We start from the raw sequence: 17,119 nt of genomic DNA on the forward strand, positions 1-17,119 counted from the left end.
TTTATTCTAGCCCACCGACCGATCTTTGGAAAACCATAAATCACAGGGCCGCACTAAGGATGCAACGCGACAATATGCTTCCACGCCCAAGCCTACAAAAACAATATATTAGTAATACTACAACCTTCAACGAGCTTACTCTATAAGTACTACATATGTAATAAACAAATACCTGAACAAATGACCAAAAGCCCCCGACGGTTTTCATACCCTTAATCGCATGGTAAAGTTGATTGTATAAGTGTGAGCATAGCAGCGCCCCATGCATAGTTGTTGACTACGTCTAAGTATTACAGGTACTGCATCCACAAGTAACTTATTCTCGAACCAAAATAATCAGAAAATAAAGTAAGACCAAAAAAAATAAAGAAGGATTTTGTGCAACTCTTGGTCAGCTCTTTCAGATGCACATATAGCGGATCGGCCTTCTCATTTGCTACAGAAAGAAGAAACTTTCATCGATGTGGAATTGCTTCCACCAGAAATACATTGACTCCAGTCGTCCATCGATATTCCTAGAAGAGCTGTACACTTTTCCCTTGCGTTATAGTTTGAATCCTGTAATAGAATAGCACTGCCATGGCACTTAAGGCCAGTGATCTGTGTCACATCTTCTAGGGTCATGGTGATCTCAAAAGAATCAAACTGGAATGTGTTCGTCTGATGATTCCACTTATTTACCAGGTGGGTCTTGGTATTCCAGCACGTTTAAAAATAATGTTGGTCCAGAAGGCCACCAAAGTGCATATTTCATAATCAATCCTTCTAATATGCACTCAACTGAACATACCATAACAGAACTACAGGCCACTGACACCGCCCTCCGAGCTTTTCACATGGTGCTCTACTTCTCTTCTGACCTCCCTGTAACACAAAATAACACATTATTTGTATCAATTGTAAATTAGTCACATTTGTACTTATATACCTAATTGTCGACAGTAATCGCTATAAATAATAATTGTTGCACACACACTGTTACTGTAATCACTATACATAGTAATACTTATCACAGTAATCGCTATACATTAATCGCTATCACAAAAATTGATATACATTAATCGTTATCATAAAAATTGATATACATAGTAATCGCTATCACAGTAAATGGTAACAGACATGATCGATTTACGTACCTTGGTCGTACTTTTCTCATCTTCAACTGATACCTCCAACCTGTGCCTTTCTTGTTGCTTCGCCGCCTCCCACTGCTTTTCTACTACTACCGTCCTTCGCTCCATCACCTCCGTTCTCTGCTTTTCAATTTCTTCCTTTCCCTTTCCTTCTCTTCCTCATACTTTTTCCTTTCCCTTTCCCTTTCCCTTTCCCTTTCCATTTCCTTTTCCTTCTTTTCCTCCTTCTGTTTCTTTCTTTCTCTTTTCTTCTCTTCCTCGTCCTCCTTCTCCTTCCTTTGTCTTTCCTTCTCTTCCTCATCTTCCTTCTATTTCCTTTGCTTTTTCTTCTCTTCCTCATCCTCCTTCCTTCGCCTTTCCTTCTCTTCCTCATTCTGATGCTTCTTCCTTTCCTTCTCCTCCTTCTTCTTCAATTGCCTTTCCCTCACCTCCTCCTCCTCCTTATTCTTTTTTTGCCTCTCCCTCTCCTCCGCCACCTTCATTTGCCTTATCCACTTTCGTTGTGTTGTATACTCCTTGATCATCGCTTGCCTTTCCCTCTCAAACTTCTCTTTATTCTTTAATTGCCTTTTCCTCTCCTTCTTTTCATTTTTTTTTTGCCTTTCCCTCTCCTCCGCCTTCTTCATTTGCCTTTGCTTTTCATTTTGCTCCTTCTTCCTTTGCTTTTTCTTCTCTTATCATCCTTCTTCTTCATCTTTAGTTTTTCCTCATTCTTCAGCCTCAATATCTGATAGATAATCCTTCGCATAATATAATTCCAATGCTTTGTCCTTGACTTTATCATTCTTAATCTTCATTATATTTTGGTATCTTTCATAACGCTCAGATAGATGGGACTGGCGAGTAACTTCTCCAATACTCATCCCATAGAACTCCGCGATATTTCTTCTTTGACGAGCTGCAGACATTGCTAACCTGCACAACACATAAATTTAACCACATCATTATACGTTACAACTGCTTCCTCAAGTATATAATAATGCAAATTATCTCATTTGTTCTTCGATCACCAACATTACAAATCGTCGTAATATTTGGCTTCATAAGTAAACATCATTGTAAGATTTAGCAAACTTAAGTACAAATCAAGGTAACTTCATAAATACACATCGCTATTACTTGAAATGTATAAATTGTTGTGGATTCAAACTTACAAACCGTTGTATAAATCACAACCTTCATAAGTACATATTGTTGCAATGTTTGCCCTTCATAAGAACCAATCGTGCTAACAATTTTTCGATGCCCACAAGGTGGATAGGTACAAATTGATTTGTTTGCATACTGAAACCTTACATGAAACTCACCAAAACGATAGGAGTTTTGGTAATCCGACTGTGGAGTAAGAAACACCCAGAAGGTAGACGCAACAGATGGTGGCAACGATGCTGCCACTACGCATAAGACGACAAAGAATGCTTCGGCGGCAGCAGAAGAAAGCAAAGGATGCTCTGACGGCAGTAAAAGAAAGCAAAGGATGCTCCGGTAAACATTGCTGCTTAGGGCGAAAACAGAATGTTTGGACTTTTTAAATCCTTAAGATAAACCTTCCTACACAAACTTTGTTGCAAATTTTGGCGCGTTCTCGATGCGTCGTTTCACTTTTCTAGATGGAGGGCAGTTTTGTCATTTTCATGAACCGACATTTCAGTTTTCTAGATGGAATGCATTTTTGTCCATTCCATGACGAGAATGGTGGTAAAGGGTACTTAAGTCTTTGCAACCGCACCAAAAAATGTTGCTAAGTGATGCTAACACACAAGGGGATACTAGCCGCACGTGATATTATACGTGGCACTCATTGGGACTCCCAAACACAAGATGTAGCTAACGGACCTCTTCGGAGGGGGGGGGGGGGGACATATAACCTGCTTCCATCCTACATCTTTCTCATAAAGTCTGTTGATTGTGGGGTCCAACATCAGATAGTTGCAGTTAGGGCCGCTGAATGAACCGAGCAGCTGGTGACTAGGTTCCGCTCGTCACGAACTCGTCGTGATCGGTTCGTATAGTTGGAGAGCTGAGCCACAAACAGCTTGTTTAATTTAATGAGTCGATCCCGAACACAAAGGTGTTCAGCTCGTTTCGATAGCACTAGTATAGATAATATATATATTTTTATGGATAATATATATTTTGTGTAATATATAAAAGAAAGAATGCATAAAATATATATAATGGATGAATGAAAAATATATACATAAAATATAAACTATTATTTGTAATTTATAAAATGTTATGTATATTTTTAAGTATAAAGCACCAACACTATCACACCAGATAATAGGAATCGGCTAAACACGAACACCTAGTTCTTGAGGAAGAAAGCTAAGCCACACAATTTCAGCTGCTCCATTAGCCACTTCTCTGTATTCTAACTCAGTGCTGGAATGTGAAACAATAGCTTGTTTTCTTGAACTCCGCGATACAAGATTAGGACCATAATACACAACATAGGAGAACTGGTAATAGGCACAAAACAATCCATTCCAGTTCTACATTTGTTCGAATTCTATCGTTCCCAAGAGACTGTTGTTGTATATGTACTCCGTTCCTTTCATTCTTGCGTCGCCCGATACCAGGCATTGGAAGAGATGACAGTCGTTTGTTTGATGGAAAGGTGAGAGATCTTCCACTGACTTCGAGGAATCGGTAAACCAGTGGCCACCCTTGACTTGACTCCTCTCTCTAAAACCCCTTAACTTGGAATTCTTCGTGTTTGCACGTTAATCAATAGTTTACACGGACAGAAGTAGCTGCCTATCGAAATTGAATGTCTCTTGTCCTTCTCGTGTTTTGATTTCGGCTTTGGCCTCGAGACCAATCCAAAATCCTCCTCGACCGTAGGCTTTACTCTCAACTATCTGCCAAGACATTCGATATCAAATGGGACTCCATTCAAATAACCCCTCACCCAATATTGTAATCATCATGAATATATGACCCTTTGAGAATGTGTCACTTTGGGTATTCTACCTGCAATCACACCCTGAGAATTGGTTTTGCCCGAGGCATCATACCAATGACCACCCATGATATGCATTCTTATCAGGAGGAAATCAGGGGACGACTTATTTCTGTCTCGATGAAAGGATTTTATTGGAGTCACTCTTTGTTTGCAGACGATGCTTTGTTCTTTATTCGTGACAAAAAGCAATCTGAGAAACTTCTTTCACATTATTCATGAGTTTGAAGCAAAATCTGGTCCGCTTGTGAGCTCAGAAAAATCCTTATTCCTTTTCATCTCTCTAAATGTCATGAACACTACATCTATCACCGAAGCAGGTTATATGTCCCCCCCCCCCCCGAACAGGGAACCTCATGCTCGGGGGTTCCAAAAAGCACAATGTATTTAAGCTTGTGTGTCTCGTATCCCCATGTTTGTCAGCATTAATTAGCATTGGAGTTTGATGCAATTGCAAAGACTTAAGTACCCTCTCCTCCATTGGTGCAAAAAAAAATAACGATTCTAGAAAATGAGTGATTGTAAAGACTTAAGTGCCCCGAAGATGATTATTTAAGACTCAGTCTCTGCACTGCAGGATTATCCGAGAAAGAAATCTCTCCTGGAGGAGGCCATGAACATCAACCCTCTCACTCTCTCTCTCTCCCTTCTCTTTCTGCTTCTGTGCACATCTAGCAGAAGATCCTACATTGCTCCATCAAGCACCGACTAACCTGCACATTGACTGTCGTGGGGCCTGATTCAGAGTTTTTACTCTTACAGGAGGAGGGTTTGGGGGCTCCTCTCAGCGTAGGTAGCATCATTCAACTAAATGAGTTGTGGATCCTGATTCAGAGTTTTTACCCTTATAGGAGAGGGGTCTGGGGGCTTCCCAACGTGGGTAACATCATTCAACTTGAAGAGTTGTGGAGCCTGATTCAGAGTTTTTACCCTTACAAAAGGGGGGTCTGAGGGCTCCTCCCAGCGTGGGTAGCATCATTCAACTTGATGAGTTGTGGAGCTTGATTCAGAGTTTTTGCCCTTATAAGAGGAGGGTTTGGTGGCTCCTCCCAGCGTGGATAACATCGTTCAACTTGATTCGTTGTGTAGCCTGATTCAGAATTTTTGCCCTTACAGTAGGGGGGTTTGGGGGCTCCTCTCAACGTGGGTAGCATCGTTCAACTTGATTCGTTGTGGAGCCTGATTTAGAGTTTTTGGCCTTACAGGAGGGGGGTCGGGGGCTCCTCCATGGCGCGGGTCCCTCTTTTAACTATTGAAAAAGAGCAATAAAAAGTGGTGTAAATCGTTGTAAATCGTTACCCGAATTAAAACCAACTTGTCATGGCCATATCTCCTTAACCGAAGATCATATTTCAAATCCGTAAAAAGCGATGTCTTAGTTATTGAGTCTAATTTATTCCTGTAAATTTTTAGCGATTTCTATTGTCATTTTATTCCTCATTTTAACTAAAAATCAGACCTGCACCGGGGGGGAGCCCTCGGACCCCCTTCTTGTAAGGGCAAAAACTCTAAATCAGGCTTCACAATGAATCAAGTTGAACGATGCTACCCACGCTAGGAGGAGCCCCCAAACCCCCCTTCTGTAAAGGCAAAAACTCTGAATCAGGCTCCACAACGAATCAAGTTGAACGATGCTATCCACATTGGGAGGAGCCCCCAAACCCTCCTCCTATAAGGGCAAAAACTCTGAATCAAGCTCCACAACTCATGAAGTTGAACGATGCTACAGTCAGTGTGCAGATCAGTCGGTGTTTGATGGAGCAATGTAGGATCGTCTGGTAGATATGCACAGAAGTAGAAAGAGAAGGGAGAGAGAGTGAAATGGTTGATGTTCATGGCCTTCTCTAGGGGGGACTCTTTGCCTCCCTTGATTTCTTCTCTAAAGAGAGAGGGCGAGGGTTTTTCAATGTTTTACGAAGAAGGAAGAAGAAGAAGATGATGATGAAAAGTTCAAACAGACATTTTTTATGGCTCAGGTTTGTTTCGTCGGATGACCATCGGATCGCCGGATCACCATCAGATCGTCGGCTAAGGTTTGTTTTGTTGTGTAGACTTTGAAGAGTCAACATCATTCTCGACTTTCTTGATGAAGGACATGTTCGTCCTTTTTTTGAACTGTTTGTTTTCCTTTTTTGAATAAAGAACATTTTTGTCATTTTCTCAAACTGTCGTTTTATGGCAAGAATAGCAAGAAAGGGTACTTAAGTCTTTGCAACTGAACCAGACTCCAATGCTGAGTGATGTCAACATACATAGAAATACGAGCCCCATGTGCTTATATATGTGGTGTTTTTTGGGACCCCCGAACACAGACGTGGGATTCAGTGAATCATCGGGGATGAACATACACCACCCTCTCATCTATCACCTTAGTGGATGGCAGAGGGTGCAACTTCCTATATAATACCTTGGGCTTCCCTTATTCAGAGGTTAATTGAAATCATCCCTCTGTGAACCTTTGGGCCAAAAGTTTTGTAGTAGGATGAAAAACTGGAGCAACAAGCCCGTTTTGGCTTCCTTTCCAATTTATTGGATGTCATGTTTTCTTTTGCCAAGCTCAGTTATCTCTACATTGGAGAGAATCATGAAAAACTTTCTTTGGTTCGACTCTCCCTCCAACCATCACTTTCATTTAAGGATTAAAGCAATTTGATATCATAATTTTGCATGCCTAGCAAAGTTGAGTTGGGGGGTGTAACAAGATGTGCCAAACCCCTTGGGTTCATCTTATCTAATGTAAGTATTTTTCTTCTTCAGTTTGTTTTCCCAAGGATGTGAGAAATGGGTCTTATGGGTGGAAAAGTTTGTTATGGGATTCACAACATTCAAAATAATCTCAATTTGAATCTTGGCAATGGTACCCATACCTCCTTCTAGTTAGACCCGTGGGTGTCTCACATGCCTTTGATCGATTATGTTAGTCTTTTCATAACCAAGTCTCTCATCAAGTTCATGCATCATATTTGTGTGTCAGAGATTATTGACAATGGCATTCTTCACATTGTCCTAAACTACATAGTTGATTCGGTCACCTGGCTTGATGAGATCACCTTTAGCACTGATTTGAATGACATCACTTAGGATGGACCCCAAGAATTCTCAACCAAAGCTGCTTGAAACTCCATTTGTGTCCATCGCCCTAAATTGTCCCTAACCAACCTTGATTTTGTACAAGGGCCATTACCCAAGGGCGACACTCACAATGTTGTTTGCTTTCTATGGTTGTCACCTCACTCTGGACAAGCTAAAAAAAGTTGCTGAGGAAACGGTAACCCACATGTTCATTCAATCTCCACAAGCACAAAAAAGTTTAGAAACATACTTGTTGTATGTTTTATAAGAGATGCATTTCTACCTGATCCCTTGAGGAGGGATTACATAGATGAGGATAGGGATGGCAGTGGACTGGGGAAAAATGGGGCCCCACCTTGCTCCGTTTGGACCGGGGATGGAGGACATAAAATGAGGATGAAAGTTAAAATCAAAACCCATGCGGGGATGGACTTACGCTTTTCCTCATCCCACCCCGTCCCAGATCCCCGTTAATAAAATAACTAAAATACCTTTAGGAATAGCATTAGATCAGGGAAAAACAGGTTCCCGCCCTGCCTCATCCCATTTGGACTAGGGATAGAGGACATGAAATAAGGATAAAGGCAAAGATGGAGGACATGAAACGGGGATGAAGGCGGGAAGGAGGTTAATATCAAAACCTGTGCGGGGATGAAGATGGGTATGGAGGGCATAATTTTGAGACGGGGTGGGGGTGAAGACCTTGTCCCCCGCATCCTTCTCGATCCACTACCACCCTTAATGGGGAAATCACCGTATTCAACCTAAAGTTCTTAAACATGAGTATATCATGGCCTATCAAATCATATGGAAGTTGTGGTATATCCAAAATTTAATCATTTTTAAGGCAAAAATCTCACACATCAACATATTCAACGATTATGTTTCTATAACATGTCTCAAAAATTCAACATTTTTAAAACTTTTTCAAAACTCAAAATTTTGAGAAAATTTAAAAATTTTCAATTGTTACAAAGTTTTACATGACTCCTCAGAGTAATGTGTCAACGAGTTCATCTATGGTCACATTCCAACAATTCCAAATATTGGATGACCTACTTGAGTGCAAGCACGAACGTATATTAGCCTCCTAGTATCAGATATAGTACAAAATCAACTTTAAGTACAACCCAATTGAGGTTATTACTCTAGGGATCATCACCTATAAAAAAATATATATGTGGAAGATAAAATTTATTTAAGGGTTAATACAATTAAGGAGTTATATAAAAGTTTGAGATTTGCAATTATTGCTTAAAAAGAAAAGACAACATTCATAAGGATTCTTATTCTAAAATATTTACAAATTCTCAAAAGTAAAGATCTATAATGACAAAGTTTAATTATTTACAAGTTTATGAAAATTAAAATGTCGTGATCCCTCATGGATCGTAGTGGGTAAGAGTTGTGCCTCCAAGTGTGTAGTAACTCGTCCTCTGCTCAGTCCTTCAAGATAATATATGTAATGTTGTAGGGCATTAACCACATGCCCATATAAAACCCAAAACCAAACTTGAAGAATATAAATCAAGTTTGTAATGGTACAACCAAAAAAATAATTCCCATCATTTATAAAATGATGGTTAAAGGGAATCCACAATAATAATTATTGACATAACATTCATTAACATATATGACATTCATTTATTTATTCATATCAATGACATTCATTCACTCATTCACATAAATGAATAGTATGTAAGCATCTCTCGTATAATTTCATAATGTAATTAGGTCAATATCTCATTTGATTGTGTCCAGCATAAAACACACGCACATGCTTTTCAAATGTGAATAAGACATGGCATATACTTCTAAAAAGTTGTATATAACAAACAAGCTGAAGTTTCATTCAACCACTCCAGCATACTTGATACGTGTATGCTTTTCAAGTGAATAAGACATACCAGTCTATGAAATATGTATACATTCACATTGTTTTCTCAAAAAGAGCATACCCAGGTTCAACTCATAACTATGATATGTATTTTTATATTTATCAAATCATCATATTTGTTCTTAGGACATTTAATGCACTCTTGCATTTATATCACATAAAGAGAATGGGCCCTAACTCAACCTTTCCCCTATGTCTCACATACACTAGCATCTCTCGTGCAAACTATCAAGTTTGTGACTTGAAGCAATAGGTCAATCACATGACCTTAAGCATATATTTTTCATTCACATATAAATTCATATGCAATGACATATAAGCATTAGTAAACCCTATATGTCTACATCTACATGTTTATGCATATTATTGAAGTAATTCTAAAAATCTAATGCATTGTTTATCTTGACTATTCATACTCATATGGTACGAAAGAGAGTATAGTCACTTAGAAACAATCATAAGAATATTCATTATTCTATATATTTTATTCTCTCTCCTATGACTTAACTAGGTCTATCTCAGGCGGTCACTCATGCAATACAACGATTGAGCAATGGACATGGAGTCCCCGTATTGGCCTACACCCGTGTATGTCGCCTAAACTAAAATCTAAAGAGAACGTCTTCTCTTACTCTGTAGAGTTTTTGACCATACTCTGTAAATCTCCCGAGTAGGCATATCTCCTATACCTCTATGGGGTTGGGGATGAGACACATGTAGTCCTTCAACTCTCAAATTGCCTCACAAGATTTGTATCACATTTTTCTCTTCAAGGAAGACAGGAGATCTGGATGGACCCAGCCATTTCGTTAAGATCAGGATGAACTCAATCATCTTTGAGAGCCCGACTTTACCATCACCTCAATTGGACCTGTGATCTTAAGGTTATCTTTACTATTAAGTCATAGATCATATTTCAGATCCATTATCTCACAGGATAATCCTCTCATGCATGATTCAATAGTTTATGCCCTCATGTATAACTAAATAGTTCATGCCTATAGGCATCATTCAAACAAATATACTTTGATGCATGGTATATGTCATGATCTATTCATGCCCCTATGCATGAATCATTCAATTCAAACTTATATACATGATACATTCATTGCATACATGGCATACTCAACATGCAACATTTGCACAAACATTCAATTTTGGCCATAGAGTCATATCAATCATACAACATTCAATTCAACCATGCATATGTACAGATCTACCTACAAAAGCACTTCATATTCTGTTATCTAAACTCATCTCAAGCATGATCTCTTGGACCACAACAACAGAATACTTCTATTATCATACATTCAAATGATGCTCAGCATGTTCTCCAAACTACAATCATAGCAATCCTAGATATCCACAACTAAGTGATGTGTATTTCATTAACATTTAAAGTAATCACACTTGAATTCACATACATTCAAATAATGCATTGCATGATCTTCAACTTCTTTCAATATATGTTGCATGATTTATTTTATCATGCGCATTTTGCTAGGGCTCTTTGCCCTTATGCACGTTGTGCATTTTTTGTGCTTGACTTTTTAGATGCTTAATGCTTAGTAAAAGCATCACATTTTATTTCATGCCTGCAAGTCCATTTGCAAGACATGTATGGCATAACCATGGATTCAAATATGCAATTAATCTTGAAATTGTCTGTGTAGTTATCTATATGATTTTTTTTTGTGAATACACTACTCATCCATACCTATTTCATTTTTCAAATACGATACACGTGAATTTTTATAACTATGCATGAATGCACGTGTGCATAGGCATTTATATCTAAAGCATATGACATAATCCATACCATTTTCTAAACATGATTTAAACCACTTCAAAATTGAGTTCAAGATGCACATAATTCATCTTTGAAAACTATTTTTGAAACTCATTTAAAACCATATACAAATCTGAAATTTGCTCTCTTAGGCATTTTGCCGAACACCTCGCGTTTGACATAATTTCCAAGACATGACCTAAAATTTTTAATTTTAAAATAAGTAATTACAGAATTAATAATATTAATTAAATAATCCTAATTACATACTTTTTATGCTAATTAACTAAGAACTATCATAATCATGATATTTGACAATTTATAACCTAACTTCACTGACATGCACAAACTAACTTAATGTTAAAACATGTAAGATTGTAACAAAACAATCAAGATATACATTCTAAAAATTCAGTCAAGGGTTCCTACCTTCATAAATTGGAATAATATGTTTGGTGAAACCCAAAAATTTGAGAAGTTTAACGAAAACCAATACAAATTATCGCTTTAGCAATTCACCAAATACTTGGCATGCACGTGCACCACCAAGTAATAACAGCAATCTATGCTCAGCTGGGCCGCTCTCACACTGCACAAATAATGAGGAAAGGTTGGAGAATCGTTCTGCACAAAAACCAATACATAACAAAAATCGATAAATCAATTTTTCAACAAAATCGATCCAAGAAATACTAAAACATCAAGAGCTGGGCTGAAACCACTGTGATGGGCATCTCCTCTATTCTGCATGAAAAACCAGGTTCTTCAACAGTGGCTACACGATTCCCTAGGCTTGATTAACAAAGAGGAATCAATTTTCTTGATGAAATTGATCCACAAAAGATGAAATGGAAGAAGAATCAAGTGGCGGTGATAGGGATGGCACTAATGGCATTGGCTGAACAAGAGAAACAATGTAAACCTATTGTGCACAAATCCCAATGCTAAGAATGAGACATGAATCCCAAGAAACCTTCATTGGGGGAAATCAACAAGGAAAAAAAATAATAAAAACAAAGGGAAAAGATAAATAAATAGATGTAAGGGATGACAGCTCACCTCATGGCATCAATGGAGGTTTGTGTGAGGGTGAAAATCACTAAAAACTTGGTGCAAATAACTAGGCAAGAGATCGGCTAGGGTTTATGCAAAAACAAAAGAAAAGAGTGATTAACTCTCTAAAAAATCAAAGAAGGAGATGATCACCAAAGTAGGGGAAGAAGAAATTGACATCACCAAAATAAGGGTCGTGGAGGCTAGAGGTATTGTTGTAGCAATAGCACAAATCTCAAGGTTGGTGCGGTTTCCAAGAAAATGGTAGAAGGAGATAGAAAATGAAGAGGGGATGGCTTGCGGTTTGGAGAGAAATGAAGCAAGGAGAGGGTTTTCGATATTCTTGGGGAGAAAAGAAAAGGGGGTTTTGGGGATTGGGGTGCCCTAGTTGGCCGCACCCATCCCTCATTGTGCGCCAAAACCAAACGGGTTCATATTGGATCTGGTTTGGGTCCAAAACAAAATAACCCCAAAAAATTTGATTTCTAAATAATAAAACTAAATCTAAAACAACTAATAAAAGTTATTTTTATACGAATATTGTCTAAACATTCAAATTTAGTGTTAAATGTAATTTTATGTATTTATTTAAAAACCATAAAACCTAATTTGGGTTGATCTGTTTAGGTTTGAAGCCACTTATAAAACAAGTTCCAACAATAATTCGTTAAGTATTTTAATGAACAAAAAATAACTATTTGGTTAAAATTATCAAAATGTCCCTTTCTTAAAAATTAAGATTTTAACTGGCTAAATTCATCTAGTAAATTTCGAAATTCGGTGATATTACGCCAATATATTATAACCATCCTAAAAATATGAGACTCTGAAGCTTGGTGCCTAAAAGCAGGGTGGCACCTTCGTGATGTGAGTGTCAAAGATAAGGACTGAAGCATTTAGGGGGAAATAGTTAATGATATCCTATCCAATCAGAGCCTATCCAAGTAAAAGTTTTTTTAGTGTATGTTTTTTGCCGATGATATAGTAATAGTTAGCTAAGATAGAAATGACATAAAAAAGCAACTAGAACATTAAAGAAGCATACTAGAGAAAAATGATTTAAGAATTAGTAGAACAAAAACTAAATATATAGAATGCAAGTTTAGTACTCAAGTTATTGAGAGCAATGTCATGAGAATACAAATACATGATAGGTTTATTCAACAATGTCATAAGTTTTGATATTTAGGGTTTATATTACAACATAATGGAGGATTTGAAAAAAATGTTATTAATAGAATCAATGTTGGTTGGGTTAAGTAGAGACAAACTAGTGGTGTGCTTTGTGATCAAAGAGTACCTATATAATTGAAAGGACTCTACAAAACTGCTATAAAACTAGCACTATTATATGGAGTTAAACTAAAAAGCAACAAGAGGATAAAGTGTATGTTGGAGAGAAGTGTATGATAAGATGAATGTAAGAAGGATAAAATTAAAAATAAATATATATTGTAATGCGCTTAAAAGTTAAACCAATAAAAGATAAAATACTTTAATATCATTTAAGATAGTTTAAACATGTTGAACAAAGACCTCTGACAACACCAGCAACAAAGGTTGACATGGTACAAGTAGGAGCTAAAAAAAAGGACCACTAAAGACTTGGAAGGAGCTCATTAGAAGTGACATGAATGATTGTAAAATAACAAAAGTTTTTTTTTACCAATAAGGCTTCGCTTGTTTGCTAGGAGCGGGTAGTGCACGTCACCTTGTATTGGGACGTTGCAGGTTCAAAACCCAATGGTATATATAGATTTGGCCTTTCATGCACACATATCCACACATGCATGCGTGCACACACACGTGCCAATGCCAAAATAGAGATCCCGTGAGAACATAATGACCACCTTAAAATTGTTGTTAAATTGATGGGTTTATCAGGAAATAATTATCCAAAAGTATGTACGGGGGCTCTACTTGTCTGGCAGGAGCAGCTAGCGAATGCCACCATGTGTTGGGACGTTGCAAGTTCGAATCCCAATGATATGGTTGTATAACTGCTAGGGGTCTGCCTAACCCCGGCTTTTTCTATCACAAAACAAATATATCCAAAAGTATGCTTTACTTGAGGCACGCTAAGTGGGTCACTTTCTTTAGGGGACTTTTATTTCATGCTCTTTCCTCGTTCCTGTCTATCTAGAGCTAAAACTTTTTTTTTTAAAGGCAAGCTGTGGTTAGGCAGACCACTACATAAGACATGTTCCTAAAGTGTTTTGGCATCTTGGATATTCTCTTTCATGTCACATTGTGTTTGTGCGACCTTGGGTTCAATTCACATGGTCATGAAATTCACAATCGGACTGCTGGTTGACACATGCCAAGCGTGCTAAATTAGCAATTCCCATCACAAATTAACACATTGAACCAATGCTCAATGGACGTGGTACGTATGGGTGTCAACGGGTTGGGTTTACCCAGACTCGACCCCGACCAAATCCTTTAGGATCCAGCTATATGGTGACCAATAAGATGACCTGCTTAAGGCCCGGGTCCAGACCCGAAGGTCCGATTAATACATGGATCCGGGTATGATTTTTGAAATTTTATAACAGACATGGGTCCGACCCAAATTTTGATTAAGACCCATAATTTTTTAATGTAAAAATGATAAAAAAAAATTTATTTTAGCAGGTATGGTCCGGGTCTGGTTCATAGAGTTTTTATCGGGTCTCTTATAGTAGACCCGATTAGACACAGGTCCAGGCCCGATACCATACCCAAAAATCTGGCTCAAGTCAGGTTCTACCTGGGTCCAAACCAAACCCGACCGTTGACGCCCCTACTGGTACGATAGCTTTTCGGTATGGATACGGCAGAAAGCCCCTAAAACACCATAACCTGATTGGGTTAACTTGGATTACATGGTTAGCTTAGGGAGCCAATAAATTTCATAAATCATATCCACATGTAAATACAAGGGCTTGAGTACAAATCGGGACACGGAAATGATTGATCTGATTGGTTTGGATTCATGTGGACCTAGACCCGAACCCACTGACTGGTACTACATTCGCACTTTATGGATTTTGCTATCAACTCAATTGAGTGATGCAACACATTGAATTGGAGTTTATGTCTTTTCATTTTCTGGACCAATGCTGCACCTACTTTTTCCTGCATAGTACATGCGGAGTAGATGCATATTCGGGTCCATCATGAAGGAACTCAACCACAACTTAAGCATCTTCCTGAATGCCAACAGTGGCCTGATTTTGACTGGATGTAGTCGTGTGTTGACTTTCTCCATCATTCTCAGATCGGACATCTTTTTCCCAAGATCTGGATCTAAACTAATATAAATAGTTCTCATATTCTAGTTCATAGTATCCAAGCTTATATGTTCATCATTTTAGTTCCCATATTACAGTGACTATATACATATATATATATATATATATATATATATATATATATATATATATATATATATATATATATATATATATATATATATATATATAGGAAAAAGTAGGTGTCTGAGCCTATCGAGTTTGGATAGGGTTTTCAGGTTGTTTTTAAGAATCCCTACTAATGTGTTCTGATTTACAAGGAAATCACACTTGGAACATGTTTTTTTGATAAAAAAAATAACATTTTAAGCATTGATTGTTTTTTTTAAATTGTAGACCATTGGTTTTTTTATACGGACAATCCAAAAGTCGATTCACACAAAATCAAGCATGACAATCTTTTCAAAGCTCGGTAGGCACAAGATAGGCATAAAAAGGCATCAAGCACCTTTCTCTCTCTCTCTCTCTCTCTCTCTCTCTCTCTCTCTATATATATATATATATATATATATATATATATATATATATATATATATATATATATATGGGTAGGTGTAAAATTGATAGGTGTTAAATGGGTTTTTCTGCACTTTCGATGTTTTTTTGGCAGTTTCAACCCCATAAATGTGTTGGGCATGGTCCATTTACTAGGATCATGTGTTTTTGATGAAAAAATGATATTTAGACCCTAAAAATTTTACAAAGTTTTTTTACCATTGATTTTTCAAACTTTATAAAAAGCCATCAATGTGTTGGAATCAAACGCGTCAAGAGATGATCCCTGTAAAATCAAGTACATAGATACTGTCATAATTTAAAAATAAAATGAAAAAGCCCAAAAAAAACATTTAACACATGGTTTAGCAGCAAATTGGTTTAGCACTCACACATCTCTCTCTCTCTCTCTCTCTCTCTCTCTCTCTCTCTCTCTCTCTCTATATATATATATATATATATATATATATATATATATATATATATATATATATATATATATAGTAAGTGGTAGGTGTCTGATGCTTTTTTGTGCCTACCGACGTGCCAACCAATCTTTGAAAAGATTGTTTTTTTTTTCTAAAATTTGATCATACGTAACGTTTGATTTTATGGGAATCGACTTTTAGATCGTCTGATTTCAACACCAAGTTAGGGTTTATAATTTTCAAAAATCAACCGTCTACAATTTCAAAAAATAATCTATGGTTAAAAAATATTTTTTTTCTCAAAAAAACATAATTTCCAAGTGTGATTTCCTGACAAATCGATCATGCAGAACACATCTGTAGGATTGGATTTTTAAAAAATAACCTAAAAAACTCCTACATCTGTAGGGTCAGATTTTTACAAAATAATCTGACCATTCAAGAGCAGTACGCTTTTTTAGTTAGGCCCTTTCAAAAATCATAGTTTTAAGTATTTTTTCTCTCGTCTAACATGGTAGATGTGATTGATAGGTTTTGTTTAGTGGCCAGCTTTTGGATTGTTGGAATCTGACCTGTATACAGGTTTTTTCAGTGACCCAAAATCAATGGTTACGAAGGTAGCAGCTTTGACTCATAAACATGATCCAAGAGTTGATTCTCACTAAATCAATCATGCTAAACACATCTAACGGTTCCCACTGATTAGGTCGATCATGCCTGAGGAGTTTACATCTGAACTCAGTAATTTATATAGGATACCCACTGATTAGGTTGATCCCCCAACAAATCCGGGACCAATTAAACGTCCTTCTATTCAGCCTCTCCACACCTGCTAATGGTCCTCCCAGATCAAACTCGAATCTGGATCGGAATGGATCCAGACCAAATTGCAGTTGGTCGGTATCACCCTACTCTGGCGAAGGTATATATGTAAACAAAGCCAGACTTAATCAACTCTGGCATAATTAGATTTGGGATTTGGATTTGGAGTCAG

This window comes from Nuphar pumila, chromosome 5, assembly GCF_984573655.1.
Source record: "Nuphar pumila chromosome 5, dmNupPumi1.hap1.1, whole genome shotgun sequence".
In the NCBI taxonomy this organism is placed as follows: Eukaryota; Viridiplantae; Streptophyta; class Magnoliopsida; order Nymphaeales; family Nymphaeaceae; genus Nuphar; species Nuphar pumila.